This window comes from Ursus americanus, chromosome 3 (genome assembly GCF_024610735.1).
Source record: "Ursus americanus isolate L20-20 chromosome 3, mUrsAme1.1.p, whole genome shotgun sequence".
In the NCBI taxonomy this organism is placed as follows: Eukaryota; Metazoa; Chordata; class Mammalia; order Carnivora; family Ursidae; genus Ursus; species Ursus americanus.
The window spans coordinates 66,073,960-66,087,362 of NC_142129.1; the positions used below are offsets into that span (position 1 = coordinate 66,073,960).

The 13,403-nt window shown below is 43.7% G+C and overlaps 1 protein-coding gene across 3 annotated transcripts in view; it reads left to right on the forward strand.

Moving 5' to 3' along the window:
* SLC25A13 (solute carrier family 25 member 13) overlaps window positions 1-13,403 on the forward strand; it is a 173,149-nt gene that overhangs the window by 86,270 nt on the left and 73,476 nt on the right. The window lies entirely within an intron of this gene.

Consider the following 13,403-nt stretch of genomic DNA (forward strand, 5'->3'; position numbering starts at 1 on the left):
TTGTCACTAGAAACGTCTTCAGGGAGTATCCTGATGCCCCTGTTTTTTCATGTGCCCAAGACTTTGCCAGAGCCTTCTGAGGAGTGGCTGGAAGGTGGAGTGTTGGGGTGGATGTGGAGGGCTCAAGGACACACACACACACACACGCACACACGTAGGCCGTGTTGTGTGCTCATTCAGTCAGCATTTTGTGGGATCCATTCTTAGGCACCAGCATATGTAATAGGTTGACTTTAATAGTTATGTCTCTTTTTGACTTTTAGTGGTTTTGTTATGATATGTAAAATTTGTCATGCTATTTATTTAGTTTGCTTTTATTTTCCTGGCCTTTGGGAACTTAAAGCAAGATGTTTTAAACATAACATTTAAAGAAAAAAAATACAAAGGTAATGTCTATGAATCCCCTTTTTCCATTCTATGTAAACACAAACCTACTTGAATAACTCAGGTGGAGAATGGACTGTGGTTGTTGGATTTTTGCTGTTGTTTACACAGACATTGGTGCGCAGTAGGAGGTGGTATTCATTCTGATGAGGAATAATTACAATAATGCTATTGAGACAAATGCCTCAAATTGACTTTATGGAACACAGCCTAATTAACTTTTAGCCTTAATGGGATGTTAGCAGTAGTAAGGATGATCACGTTTCCCTTTTAAGCAGGTATCAATTATGCTGAATTGAGTCCGCTGTAAGCCACTCACAGCAGCTTCTAGGCCTTCTTCAAGATACGGAGAAGCCAGAGTCAAAGATTAGATGACTCAGGGATTACTGATTGTTTCCAGCTGCAACTTGTAGGGCATTCACTTACATGTGACTCCTTTTTATAATGGTAAATGGAAAAACATCCCACAGCGTCCTGCATGGGATGATTTTGACCTCGCAGTCAGAATGCCAGTGCTGAACGCATACTAGATTAGGATGGTTATGTGCATAATTATCTCGGTGAGGGCCTTGCCTTTGTGTTCCACTCGAGGTCCAGATTTAAAGGACTTAATGGATGTATCATGATAGACTTTCTATGAATGTCTGTGAAATGCCAGTTTTGATGTCTGCTGTTGGGTTACTTCGCCCCCACCCCATTCAAATGTTTTGTTGGCTTCCTTGGAACTCTTTTCTGAATGCAGGTTTAGCTTCAAACCCCTACTCCAAATGCTTTGTTTGCTTCCTTAGGGCTCTTTTCTGTAGGCAGGAACTTCTTAAAGAAATAAGAAAGCTTAATCTCCTATATTTTGAGCTCTTGCTTTGTAGAGCGCACACCCGCCTTTCTGCTCTAGGGCAGGGCTCAGAAGTCGGCAGCCGCTCTCCAGCTGGTGCCAAGGTTGTGAAAGCAGATGCTAGGCCGTTTGAGCCGTGAAAGACCTGCCCCCACCCCTCGCATGTTGCTGCCTGTCACCTGATGAGGAAGAGGAGTGGCCATAGGGACAACTGAGAGGTGTTCATGTTTTCAGGGAGCCTTAGTGGTATGTAGAGAAAACACTGCTCAGTCCCGCAGACGGTCCTAGAAGAGGGTTCGGGTTGGTTCCAGCCAACTCAAGTCTCACATTCGTGAGTTACCTATGCTGATGTGTACGTACACCTGCTTGTGACTGGTGAGCAGAGCCATTCTCTGCAAGGTCAGATTTCTGTTTTCTTCCCGTAACAAATGTTTTACTGTATCTGAGCAAGTGCGAATTTGTTTTAAGCCCCCCCATGGCTGTGAGGGCTTTACGCGTTCCTCTGGCGAAGCTGCCCGCTCACAGGGTTGGTGCCAGTCACGGGCACTGCTCGACTGCTGTGTTCGGTGTGGCGTTTTCTGTGCTTTGGTTTTAACTTCATAAAGTGGTGAATCAGTTTGATATTCTTGGAGCTAAACTTGCCCGGCTTATACTTTCCATGTAAATGATAGTGTTGAAGCAAGAAGCAGGGATACAAAGCCTCCTTTGCAGGTGCACCTGGGTGGCTCAGTAGTTAAGCGTCTGCCTTCGGCTCAGGGCGTGATCGCAGCGTTCTGGGATCAAGCCCCACGTCAGGCTCTTCCACTATGAGCCTGCTTCTTCCTCTCCCACTCCCCCGTCTTGTGTTCCCTCTCTCGCTGGCTGTCTCTCTCTCTCTGTCAAATAAATAAATAAAATCTTTAAAAAAAAAATTAAAACAGAACAAAGCCTCCTTCCCAGAGTCTTGTTCCTAGTTGATGGAGAAGGATTTCGGATTTCAGAAGCGAGTGGGACCGCAATCCTCTTACCCCATCATTGACACTGTTGAATTTACTGCTGCTGTGTTTTGTCTCCAGGTCTGTTGTCCTCTCTTAACTGTATGAATGGTGTGTATGTGTGAATGGGAGTAGTTTGATATGGGGGTATTATGTGTATTTTAAAATATTGTGAATATTTCCACATACCTCTATACTTGATTCCAATTTTATGGTTGCTAGTTGAAAACAGATTTTAATATACTGAATTTTTTAGAAAATGATTTGGAGAAATATTCTTCTATACCTGATGGAACTCCTGTTCATAAATGGCATTAACTTAAACTCTCTACTGTGTGCGGAGTACTTCTTATGCTGTGGTTATGACTTGTTTGAGACAAACCACCTAGTTGAGCAAATGTTTGCTGAACATGCAGGGTTTGTCCAGAGGCCTTGTGCAAGGGGCCAAGAGGTACAGAGATAACAACTTTTTACATACTGACATGCACAAGTCTAGGGGTTGTTTCTGTGTTTGTCCATCTGACAGCTCAGAAGGAACAGCTGCAAGCAAGTGTGTACACCCTACAAGGCTGCTGTCTTGTAGCAAAAACCCTCAGGACTTGCAGCATAGGCCCTTACAGCAGCTATAAAGCTGAAGCTAGCATTCAAAGTGTAGTTAGGGCAGCCATCCAAAGTACGAACTTAAAGAACCAGATACCAGCGCAAGTACATCTAGTTAACTACCCCATCTTACAGATGAGAAACTGAGGCCTTTCGCTTTAGTGTTTCTTAGCAGTATCTCATTTGTGATTTTGATTTGCATTTCCCCAATGACTAATGATGCCAAGCACCCTTTCATGTGCTTATTGGTCATTTGTATGTCTTCTTCGGAGACATGTCTATTCAGGTTCATTTCTAGTTTGTTATTGGGTAGACATCGTAGGCAAATGTGAGCACAGAATGAGAAGACTCTTAAACTTTTCTGCCAAATTATTCTGCGAATTAAGATTCACTCTTGAAAATAGAAGTAATAATAGTAACAATCTTTATAATTTACCAAGTGCTTTTAAATATTCTGTTTCTGATAATAGCATCCTAATACCGTGAGAAGGAATTATCATTACCCCCTATTGTATGTAAAAGAATAAATGGACTCTAGGTAAAATTTTGCATTTACGGGTAATTTTCTAGGGAAAATGCTCATGGCTTTCATTGGGTTCCCAAAGGAATACCCCAAAAGAGTACACAGAAACTATTCTAGAACTTAGCTTCTTCCAGTAAGTTCACAGACATGTGAGGGATTCAAAAATATTATGCTGTTGCCATTTTATTACATTGTCTCCAGGGCCAAGGCTATGAAAAATTAGTTTCTGTTCCTGGAAGGGGCTGTGCTTCTGAATGGTATACAGTTATGCCTAGCTAGACATCGAGCATTCCTGACCCCCATCCATTAATTGCCAAATATGATAACAAAAAAGGCCCTTAGTAGGGATGTGTGTTTCTGTCATTTTCAGTTACCTTTTTTTTTTAAGGTTTATTTATTTATTTTAGAGAGAGGGGGAGAGAGAGCACAAGCGAGGGAGGGACAGAAGGAGAGGGAGAGAGAATCTCCAGCAGACTCTGCACTGAGTGCAGAGCCCCACGCTGGGGCTCAGTCTCACAACCCTGATGTCATGACCTGAGCCAACACCCAAGAGTCTGGTGCTCAACCGACTGAGCCATCCAGGCACCCCTGTCATTTTCAGGTACTTTTTGATGATCTTTTATAATCATAGGTATATATTTCACATATAATTATTATAGTTTTAAAATAGTCTACACATAGTTGATTCTAGTTGCTCCAGATTCAGAATAGAAAAGTCTAGGGTGGCTACCAAATGCAGTATGTGTATTAACTCGCAGTATGTTGTTACCAGTTACCTCTCACATAGCATTTTCCGGCTTAGAAAGTGCTTTTATTCGTATTTGTCCTTATGATCATCTTAGATGTTAAGCATTTGCTGTTGTTTCTGTATGAAGGACGAGCACACAGAGGCTTAGTTTTCTGGATTTGCTCAAGGTGACATAGATGGAACTGAAGCTGATTTTAGTTTTCCTAAGTCTCTAGCAATGTTTTTCAGAATTCGGGTAACATTTTTCTGAAGTGATTGTTTTAAAAGACAGAGCCCTGGGCCTCTCTGCCCCTCAAGAGTCTGATTCAGTAGGTCTCAATAGGGCCCAAGACAATACCTTTCAAACAAGCATCCTGAATTGTGATGTTCCAGATGGTCCCAGGGCCACACATTGAGAAACACTGGCCTAGACTACAAACCCCAGACTGTTTAAAAGCACAGAATCGGGTCTTCAGGTTTTCATCCCAGTGTTGATGAGCTTAGACAGGCTAACATCAGCTTTGTGTTCCAGAAAGATCACCCTGGCTGTTGTGTGGAAGATCCAATGGAGTGGGATCTCACTGAGGACAGGAAAGACCCGTTGGTCACTTTCTAGTCCGAGAGAGAAATAACGGTGGCCTGGGTTGGATGGTAGTGGTGATGAGCCAGAGCACGTGGGTTCAAAAGAAGGTGAAGGGATAGGCCTGACCAGGCTTGGTGATTTAACAGGATAGAGACGTTAAGGATAAGGTAGAACTCCCAGTTCACGCCTTTTTTTAGGTGAGTTTTAGGCTCAGACAAGTGGAAGGCTGGTGATGGGTTACTGAAATGGGGAGCACGAAGGAGGCAGTCTTCCTCAGGGGACGCAGAGCGGCGCTTTGCTTGTAATCGCTGTTCGCATGTGTGCTGCTGGGTTGTTTCCGCCTCTTCTCTTCAGTTCATTGGTCGTGGAATGATCCTATGGGAGCCCCACTTATGGGCCCACAGACTTGGGCATTTCCAAGGAACTCTATTCCCTATCTTACGAAGCCAGGACACTTCTTCTGTTTCCAAAGGCCTTCTTCCTCTTGCTGTAGGAAAAGGCATCATCAAGAAGTCAGCAATGCTCTGAATTCATGAAAAGGCCAGAGTTTGAAGTTTGGGTTGCTTTAGTTACCCAAGAAACAGGATTGCTGACTTGGGAGAGAATGGGCTAGAGGGTTTCTCTCTAAATGTCTTCTCCTCAAATAGAGTTTAAGAATGAAGTTACCTGACCCAACGGAGAGCCCTGAACACAACGGTGTGGCTGTTTTATTGTAACTTTATCAGGTCCCCCTTTTGTCAAAAGAGGATGAGTCATAGTTGATAGAGTTGTGTCATAGTTGATAGGCTGGGAGTGGCATCTGAGAATCAGAGCTATGTCTCGTGCCCTAGACGGGACACACGCACTGGCAAGTGATCTCGAGTTTGGATGCCAAAGCATATTCATGCTAATAATGCAACGGAACAATTTTGGTTCTTTTTGTGAAGTGAAACTGACCATTTTTTGGCCTTCGGGTTAGCATGGCGTACAGACGTGGTCTAGTCTTTTCAGTGTAAAATGGACATTTTGGTTATTCAGGATCTGAGCCCTAGAGAGTAGAATTCTGGAAGCTAATGTTCCCAGGCGCTGGTGGTTGTCACCTGTCACTCTGTGGGCCAGAGATTCGCTGCTCCTAGTCAGCTGTGGTCTAGGCTTTAGAGTCACCATTACTTATGGTGCTGTATTTGTCATGCAAATTGTTCTCCCCCACCACCAAACAGAAGGAAATGTAACCTTCAGCCATGGCAACATCAGATTCTCAAGCTTCAGAATTGATAGAACATTTCAAGTGCGTTCAGGTAGAACTCACTGAAGCCACGATGTTAAACAGGTTAGTGGACAACTAACTAACAAGGTCCTTGTGTAGGATTGAATAACCCAAGCCATTTGTCCCTCCCTTTTGCCCCTCACCTTGCCATCTGTATTAGTTAAAATATCTAGACCGTGGATCTTTAGTAGCCGGAGACCATGATTATATTTGCATTTTTAACATGTGAGTGCTTTTTATGTTGATCTTTAAGTTGGACCAGATGGAGTGTGAGTACAGCTTCGGTAGTGTTTCATAAATATAGCCCCAACTTGATATTCCAAAATGAAACGAGCGAAAGTAGCTAATGTTGTTTGCCCTCAGCTCTTCTAGGAGATTAGCTTGTATTTTGTATTCAGCTGGAAGCCTTGGCTAGTTTGGTGAGAGGTGACCAGAGATGTGGTCCTATCCCGGTCACTTGGAGAATTAGATGCAGGACACATTGCGTTCATGTTGCACTTTCTGCTCTCTGGGCCGAGGAAATCAGAATTCACCATGCCATTGTGCCCGTGGTGTTTGTCAGCTTGCTGTTTTGCCAAGCGGCCTGGTGTGCGGGCTTTTACAGTAAAGTCCTGGGAAAAATGAGCACTCTGTACAGCTATGTCCCCCAGCTGCTCCCCACTGTGAAGTTTAATGTTAAATCAGAAGAGCAAGGCAATCGAGATGGAAAAGCTCTGTGCTTGGTTTCTGCCAACGTGCTGCTGTGCGTGCAGGGGCCACATGCAATGCTGCTTCTAAAGGCTCTGCAGTTCAAGGCCCCACCCAGAGAACTGGGGATGGAACTTCACCGTGAGCTCTGAAAGTCTGTCTGCGTGGCTGGAATATGGGGAGCAGAGAAAAATATTAAGAATGGGAACTACTTATCTCTCTACCTATTCCTTTGCTAAGTTCTGTTTTTAACTCTGCTTAATAATATATGGATCTTAATTTTAACTAGATTTTTTCCCCTCCCAATTAGCATAGGATTGTGAAAATGAAGCGGAGACTTGGATGTTGAACAGGATACAGGTTCTGGTACTCGATGTAGTACAGAATTTACTTGAAGGAAGGCTAAATGTGATGCCATATTTTTAAAGCAAATCTTTATACATTTTCTTCCTTGTTTTCATAAATAATTACCTTCATTTCCCCCAGAATTCTTCTGCAGGACTCCTAAAAAAGAAGTCTTTTGAGTCATATCCTTATTGATAACTCCCTGCTTTTATTAAAGTTTAGTTATTTTTTGGGGCGCCTGGGTGGCACAGCGGTTAAGCGCCTGCCTTCAGCTCAGGGCGTGATCCCAGCGTTATGGGATCGAGCCCCACATCAGACTCTTCAGCTATGAGCCTGCTTCTTCCTCTCCCGCTCCCCCTGCTTGTGTTCCCTCTCTCGCTGGCTGTCTCTATCTCTGTCAAATAAATAAATAAAATCTTTAAAAAAAAATAAAGTTTAGTTATTTTTTTTTAAATTTTACAACTGTACAAAACACAAACATGCAAACTAGCCAGGGGTCTTTTTTTGGCGTTCTTGGCTTTATAACATAAATCATCTGGATCTGCCACTTGTTTTGAAGGTCTCTTGGTCTGGTTTGTTTTGTTTTGTTTTTGTTCTGATAAATCGTCCTCAGGCTGAAGCACAAACTTGCATGTCTGAATAGAGGTGGAGAGAATTTTTGCATTCAAAATATACCCACTTGAAAATTGGAGATTATTAAGGAAATGACAGGCCTGGAACTATTAGAAGCATGAATGTTAGACCTGAAGTGGTGTAACCCCCCTTCTATATGTTTATTTCTGTACAGCTAGCAATTTTGAAGAGTTTGATTTTTTCTTTCCCTCTAGCAGTCTGAATGGGTGTGCTGAAGTAGTTGGAAACGGCTGCAGTAAAAGCCTATTCCATTAATCATCATGCACCAGAATAGCGGGAATAGAAAACTGTTCGCTGGCAAATAAGAAAGAGAAATTGGACCTCCTTTCATGTGCTTGAGCAGGACTGCCTTCGAGATGGCCCTGCTGCTCCTTGTTCTGTGACCTTCTGGCCTTGGGTGAAGGACGGCCCTTTCTCCTTAGTCTTTGCTGTCCCCATCAGCAGCTCTTAGCAAGTGCCCCATCACCGTCCCCTGGTGCTGATGAGAGCTGAGCTCCCTTGGCAGGGCTGCACCATCTTCCCAGCTCTCTGGGTTTCCCAGCAGTCCCAGGCCCTCCGTTTTATTTCTGTACCCACCCTTTTAGATACCAGTTCCATTTTATGGTCACCTGGCTGCTCTTTCTGTGTGCTGTGGGACGTGCTCATCTATTTCTACAACTGTTGTTTTTTTTTCTTCTGGTTTTTGCTAGGCCTCCCCCGAAAGGGGACAGTCCACGTAGGTTAAGATTGCGACTCCAGAGCCAGACCCCCCAGGTTCATGTCCACTGTCATCCTCAGGATCATGTGACCCTGAGCTGCTCTTCACCTCATTTCCCCACCTACTAAATGGAGGTGATGGTAGGGCCCACCTCATAAGGCCATCGGGAGGATTCAAAGAGATGAAACAGAAAACATAATAGTTACTGCAGCATAACACACACTTAATAACACTTAATAAGTGGTGGCCTTTGGTTTTCTCCTCCCCGAGACCCTGCTGTCTCTCTTTCCCACATTTCTATTTCTATCTGTACCTCTAGCTTTCTTTTGTTTATAGCTCAACTTCTGTTTTATAACTTAAGCCCATCTAGCTCCAAGTTTCTCATCATGGTCATCTCATCTCTTTCCCCTTAGGAGTCCTCCTTCATAGTAGAAAATTCTTCCGTCTCTCTCATCATTCAAGGGAAGAATTCTTTGGGATATATCTTGCTCCATTTTTATGTACAGGTCGTCACCAAAACTTTTCTTAAAATCTCTCTTCCAGTTATCTGTTAGAATCCTCTTACTTAAGATTTTACCCAAGGCAGCATCAGGTAGTGGTTACAAATTCCAGTTTGGGAATCAGACAATAGCTCAGAATAGATCCCAGCTCTGCCACTTCCTGGCTGTGTGACTTTGGACTAGTTAGTTAACCTCCCAGAGCTTCGGGTGCCTCTCTGGAAGATGAAGATAGTAAGTCTTCACAGAGTTATTGTGAGGCTTTAATGAAGTACCGTTTTTTAAGTTCTTGGCCGGGCCCCTGGCTTGTAGGGAGTGCTTAAGCATTCAGCCCTTACTGTTCTCCACCTGGTCTGGTCTTCATCTGTCCCTTCCTGTGGCTGGTTCAGAATGACTCAGCAGAACCACTGTTCCTTGAGAGGTGATTTTTTAAAGACTCAAGGAACTTACACTGAAAGGGTCTTTAGAGGATTTTAAACCATTCACCTCAACAAAAATCAAAGCTCCCACTTAGTTAGTGCCTGTCATGCATGACATCTCGTTTTTACGACCGTCCACGGTAGATGTTGCGGGGGCCCGAAGATACATACTCCCCTGATCCTCCTAGGGGTGTCATGAGTGAGATTTGAGCTCTGCTCGTTCCTGTTGCAAACTTCAGAATTTTGTCGTAGCAGATTGCTTCCATAACTCCCTGTATTAAAATAAGTAGGTTCCTTGACATATGTTGCTCAGCCTGGTGTTGCACAGCTGTTGCCTGTGACCGGGACCCTGCTGCTTTGCGGTGTAGCCCGATTCTTGCTGAAGAGTTGTGTAGGTTAAAGACTCAGGTATTCTGTGCTAAAACCTGATCCCTTTTTTCCTCCAATCTTTTTTTTTTTTTTTAAGAGAAATACAGAGAACCCGTCTAATTTTTTTTTTTTTTTAACCTGATAGTCCTTTTACCTTTAAATATTCGAACTCTTGCTTCTCCCATTGTTCTCTCCTCTGCTCATTCTGGAAATGATCGCTATTTTACTTAGGCCCTACATCGTGCATATCAAAGCTCCCTGTCTCACTTTATCCCCTTGGGTTCAGATCTAGGAACCGTCAGGGTCTAGGCTCTACGGGTATGCGTTAGGTTTTCCTGAAATAGCTTTAGAGGTGCCAGTGAAGAGCTTTGCTTTTCAGTCACTCTGCCGTCAGTAGCGAGCCTGAATATTTATTCCAAAAGTCATTCATTCTCAACTTAAGTATTTATAGAGTATCTATGTGTTGGCTCCCTCAGGCCTCCTTATTTGTTTTTCTCTTACTTAGTCTCTTGGGGTTGTAAGTAAGCAAGGCCAGGAGAAGACCTTTAGATTTGGTTCCTCTTCTCCATGGTTTCTCTGCTCTTGTTGGGAGAACAGTCCTAGCCCTTGGAGCACATAAGAGACATTTTCGTTAAGGAAAAAAAATCTCAGAAATTTTATTGTTTTCTCACAAAAATAGACAAAAAAAAATCTAGAGCATTAAGAAGAATTTAAAAGCAAATTTGAATTTTTGTCTTTTCATAGTTCTTAAGATTCCGAAGTGTCAAATATATTTTGTCATCAGATTCCTGACGGTCGCATGATCCAGGCTCCCGAGGCGCTGTGCTGAAGTGTTGGGGGCATCCTCAGTGGGCACAACTGCCTGGGTTTGCACTTCAGGTTTGCTGCTTCCTGTGAGACCATAGTTTCCTCAACTGCCACGGTGAAGTTAATAATAGTGCCCAGCTCATAGCGTTGCTGTGAGTAGGAAGTGAGTTTAAGCTGTAAAATGCTTTCAAACAGTATCTCATGCATAATATATGTTCACTAAATGCTGTTAACATGGTTGTTGTGTTAGTCCAGGTAATAGCTTTATTTCTTCACCCAGAAGAAGAAACAGTCGTGGCATAAACAGTTGTTCTTCACAAGGCAACCCAGATCTTCAGCAAGTTGCTTTTGGTTTGAGGAAACACTTAACTGAATGTTTTCACTCTGTCCTACTATTTAGAGAATGATGTACAGTTAGCTTCTTGTTTTTCATGGAATTTATGGTGTCCCCAGTCTTTCAGAGCTGTTGGAAATGTATTCTAAAGTTGTTCATCGTTAGAGTTAGGAGTGCTTTCATGTTCCGTGATCGAGGGATCCCTGCTAGTAAATGTTGAATCCTGAAGTGCAGGCGCAGAAGTGGGTAGTGACACGACCCCTATAACAGATGCGCCCCTGCTCTGCCAGGGGAGCACCCACCCCCACTTTGATGTCTGTGTCCCAATTTGAAATTCTGAGCAGGTTGGTCTTAGTATTCTGAGGAGACGAGGGGGCCAGGAATTCTGAGGAAATGGGGTGGCCAGGGTGAGTGATGCCATTTTGGGTATCCTGGTCTGAGGACCCCAAAGACTCTAGTTGAGTTATAAACTAGGGGAATGGTAACTAACTGAACACACCTCCTACTGTTGTTGAGAGTAATCTTGCCTTACAATACCTTTAGCAGTGGGCCTGGCAATTCGAAGGAGACTGTGTTCATTCACTTTCAATTGAATACATACTGTGGTCATTTTTCACTACAGGGTGTTTAACAGTTGGTTTCTTCTTTCCTCTTAAATTGGAGGCACTTATACAGAGAACCCCTTTTTGTTCAGTAGAGTGTGATTTGTTCATTCAGTTGGTTTTATAGAATACCTATCACTGAAGATTATGTCTCTGGTTTATTGAGTACCTAGTATATCTAAGGCCTACACCAGTAGAGGGATGAACAGGACATAGTCTCTTTTCCCTCACAAGGTAGGGAAAGGCAGGAATATAAGCGATTGCTTCAAGTAAGATGGGGTAAGACAAGTCTTATAATTGAGGTGCAAGCAGGGAGCCACGTGATCACATCAGTTCTTTTGAGCTAAGAGACCTACTTATATTTACTTAAGTGGTGGCATTTGAGCTAAGCCTGGAGGAAGTGGTAGGATTTCAGGAACTAGAGAAAGAGGCTGCAGTCTACACCAGGGGGAGGGAGGAGTGCGGACAAAGGTCGAAATGTGTGGAAGGCCTGGAAGGACTCCAGCATGGGGTGCTGGAGACCAGGCTCAGAGGAGCTCCTTGGGTTTAGTGGTGTGCACTTGCTTGGCCTTTACAAGATAACCATGTGGCTATATTCTTTGAGCAGTTAGGAATTCTGGTCCAGCAGATAGGTGTGGGAGATTTGGATCTGGGAGTCAAGCCTTCTGAGAAATCTTTGAGGCCTGGGGGGGAGTAGAGTGAGGAGACTTGAGGACAGAGGGCTGACAGAAGCCTCCCATTTAAGTGGAAGAGTCACCAGGGAGATAAAGGTCCCAGAAGAGACTTGGGGCGGGGACAGGCTGGATCAAAACTGGCAGATGCTGTGACTGAGAAGAAGCTTTTGTGTTTTTTGTTTGTTTGTTTTTAAAGATTTTATTTATTTATTCAACAGAGATAGAGACAGCCGGGCGAGAGAGGGAACACAAGCAGGGGGAGTGGGAGAGGAAGAAGCAGGCTCATAGCGCAGGAGCCTGATGTGGGGCTCGATCCCATAATGCCGGGATCACGCCCTGAGCCGAAGGCAGACGCTTAACCGCTGTGCTACCCAGGCGCCCCGAGAAGAAGCTTTTGAATAGGATAAGAGCTCTGATTCTTACTATGGTATTGTCTTTTAAATTTTTTTTTTAATTTAAAATTTTCAAGCTCTACCACAGTAGGGAAGTATATAATACTTAGACCTACTGTGTTCCCATTATGCAGCTTCAGTTATTATCAGTATCTTATCAAGCTTCCTTCATCTCCCAGGGAGACGGAACACTTTCAAGCATGATCAGACTAGCGTCCTTTCTGCTGTGCTTTCGTGTGTACCACTTCATAGGGACGGTTTGTTTTTATACTGCTCTAAGTCGTCGTCTCGCTAAAGTTTAAAAGAGTAATTCTCTGTGTCAACTAATTAAACTTCTTTTTGTTTAAATAATTTGAAGTTCTTGCAGTGCTTTTTAATTCCGTAGAGATTGGATCTCACTTGAGGGCCCATTTACGAAATGGGCAGTGTCAGGAGGAAGATCATGAAATGCCCTCTGCAGAAGGGGTGCTTCTCTACGCGGCGCCTGATGGGGTTTGATGGGAGGTGGTTTATTTTGTATATACACTAACTCCCTGTGAACAGCAACCGAAATCTAAGTTGGCCTTCCTGTCTTTGGATCACAGGAATGAAAGTGGTTCTGCTGCTGTTTGGCCACGGCTGACCTGCATACCATCCAGTTCCTCATTCCAGAGCAGTGGTCCTCATTTGGGACCTACTCTCTGGACACATTTTGTATTGTCATGCTTTCGGGGGTAAAGGGGCTACCTCATCTAGTGCAAAGAGAGGGGAGGGATGCACCGGACAGCTCCCCATAACAAAAGCTTAAGCCACCCAAAATACCAATAGTGTCAAGCCCGAGAAACTGTATGTTAGAGGAACAGCGTATCCCAGAGGAGAAGCACCCTTTTTGGTTTGTTATCACATCACATGTTTGTGTACCAGGTTACCAGTAAGAACTTTTCTCTCTTCTTTGAGAGAGAGCTTTAATGTCCCTGTAGATGTTTTTCACTGGATCATCTGCATCACCTAAGTTGGCTTTGGCCATATCTTTGGGCCTACCGAACTTCATTCCAATTTTTGTTTTCTTTGTGTCCTTGGACTCTAGCAGAATGTGGAA